Below are 2,775 nucleotides of genomic sequence, written 5' to 3'. Positions count from 1 at the left end.
AAAGAAAGGTGTAAAAATAATTTATCTAAAGCCTTAGAGGGCGAAAAAATAATTTAGCTTTTAAATTCAATATTTTTCAGTCTTGACGGAATTCCTTACTGAAAGAGTAAAATGTATTTCCCGAGAATTTCCGTGACATTTTCTAAATCCTCGTTTCATTTTAACTGATCGTTAGAAATGACAGGCAAAATAAACAAGCTAAGTTTATTTTTTGGCAAAGAGTAAAAGCATATTAGCAAAATGCATTGAATGTCTTGAGTGCTATTTCCAGCTACACATTATCTTAAAAATAATGTTTTTGAACAGTAGAATGTTCTGAAATTATGTGTTCAATTAATGTTCATTTCCCCAGAGTATTTATGCAAACTTAAACAACTGCATAACAGAATCTTTTTTTTACCATCATCACATTACATGGTTTCCGAAAGGGTTTACATTGAAAGAAAATATCATTTAACAATATTTCATGGTTAAATCCATAAAGAAATTTAAATACATTGTCCTGACATACAGGTGGACCTTTTTATGAATAATGGGATTAAACGATTTTTGTTACAATGTCCTAAAATAGTACAGCTTAAAGTAATACATTTTGCTAAGCGCAAACGATGTCAACTATCCCCGGAATAGACATGTTCTCCTGGTGTATATAATATAAAATAACAACAACACTAATTGACGTTTTACGGAATGGAAAGCAAGCTTTACACCCTCATTAAAAACGCAAATCCGACAATGTCGTATAAATTACTTTGATGTCGGTTCCGTACCTTTTCAATTCATAAAGAAATCGAGTAAATATAAGTTAACAGTTTGTCTATGGAGAATAAAGATAAGAAAAAAAAATCTTTTAATTTCATTTGAGGTAATGTTAGCGAATATGATAACTTTTATGCAAACACGTCATATCGTTTTAGAACATATTGAAAACAAATTCGTTTTCCCTATTAGTGCTGCGGCTCTCAACTGTAAAACTTTGCAGGTGTGATATCATTTAGCAAATAACCCCTTGTGAAATAAAAGTTAAATTTAGCATTTATTTCTACCAACAATTCATAATAGACAAATGACCGTGTTGACAGAGATTAAAGTATATTAGTTTGGCACGTATTGATTTGAAAGAAGTTTGACTAAAATATTAGTCCAAGTTTTACGTTGATATTACTTTTTTCATGTTTGATAAACTTTTCTGAAGTTCTACCAGATATTTCCCCCACAACATTTTACACTAATCGTTGTAATTCTTTCAATCAATAACAGTGCAGAAGCAGTAACGGCTAAAGATATACTCTTTTGCTGAACGCGTGAGAAAAGGCTGAACTCAAATGAATGCTTGCATGCAAAATCGGTTGTTATTTTCTTTATTGTGATGGATATTTGTAACATCGTTGAGAATCTTGAATGTCAGTTTTAAATATAATGCTTCGTTACTTCATTTTAAAAGTACCCAATCATGTCCAAACTCCAGGGAAATAACGTAAATAATAACTGGAAGGAAAAGTAAATTATCTAATTATTCCATTTTGGCTAGGCTTTAGTACTATGATTATCCTTATTATCAAATAAGTCTGCTTTCAAGCTAAGAAGACAGACAGAGACATGATAAAACAATGCACTTAGCGTCCCATTTAGGGATAACAATATTTAAGATCTAAGTGACTTTTCCCAAAGAGTTATAAGGTATTATTAAATAATAATTAAAAGCATAGTTAGCGGATAAGTGCATTTTTACTACCATATATACATGTTTCCGCAAAACACTTCATTGTGAGAATATTTGTGAAACAGGGCAACATCTGACAGCATGAGTATTCTTTCTTAGAAGAACTTGAACATATAAGTGGAAATTACACATTATTGAAAATATTCAAACCAACTGAACAATCACAGAAAATAATAATTAAACAATTCACCTTGATCTCAATAACAATCAAGTAACTATCATGTTATAAATCTTAAATGCATATATTTGTGAATAATAATATATAATAATGTTTAATAGCTATTGCTTAGGACATAGTTCTTTGATTTTATTTTCCATGTGGACATAATTTAATATGATCTAGAATGTCTGCTACTAAGTGGTTAATACACATAAGTTGATATATTCTAAGACAAACATTTTTACAAAAAAAAATACAGTAAGAGAAAAAAAAAACATTAAGAGTGATGCGTGCTGTCAATAAATATAGGAAATTGTCCCTGGCAGACTAATGAAGCTTCTGACAGTGTTCAAAAGAAATGTAAAGCGACATCAAAGTGAATAACAGATTCGTTTGTGGGCTGTGATTTATCGGAGACTGTTTCTCAACCCAAGAAGCTATAATAATTATTTCATGTCCTCGCAAATTACTTTGATAGTGGACAATAAGAGTTCAATGAAAGATTCTGACCTGGTAATATATCTTTCAACCTTCTGATATACGTAAAACGATTATCAGAGTAGACATTTTCTCTATAACTGTGAAAGCTTTCAATGCTTCTTCTAATGTATATGCCACATTTAAGCTAAATTTAGGTTTATATATTCATCTATGACAGGAACCTGAAAGCTTTACATTATTTGTATAAAGAAAATATATGCGTTCGTTTCTAATCTTCTGCTTTTATTCAATAACATAATAGAACATAATAGTAAACGTATTAATGCATTTCAGTAATGTTGTGTTCTGGATATTTAATCTTGCCGATGCATGCTCTAAGTATTTTGTCTGCTTTAGTCATTTCGGCTCTACGACATTTTAACCTCAGTCTCAGGTCTAAAGTGACCGGCAT

This window comes from Mercenaria mercenaria, chromosome 10 (genome assembly GCF_021730395.1).
Source record: "Mercenaria mercenaria strain notata chromosome 10, MADL_Memer_1, whole genome shotgun sequence".
In the NCBI taxonomy this organism is placed as follows: Eukaryota; Metazoa; Mollusca; class Bivalvia; order Venerida; family Veneridae; genus Mercenaria; species Mercenaria mercenaria.
The sequence above is the reverse complement of the archived record's forward strand: the minus strand, read 5'-3'. Positions refer to the sequence as shown.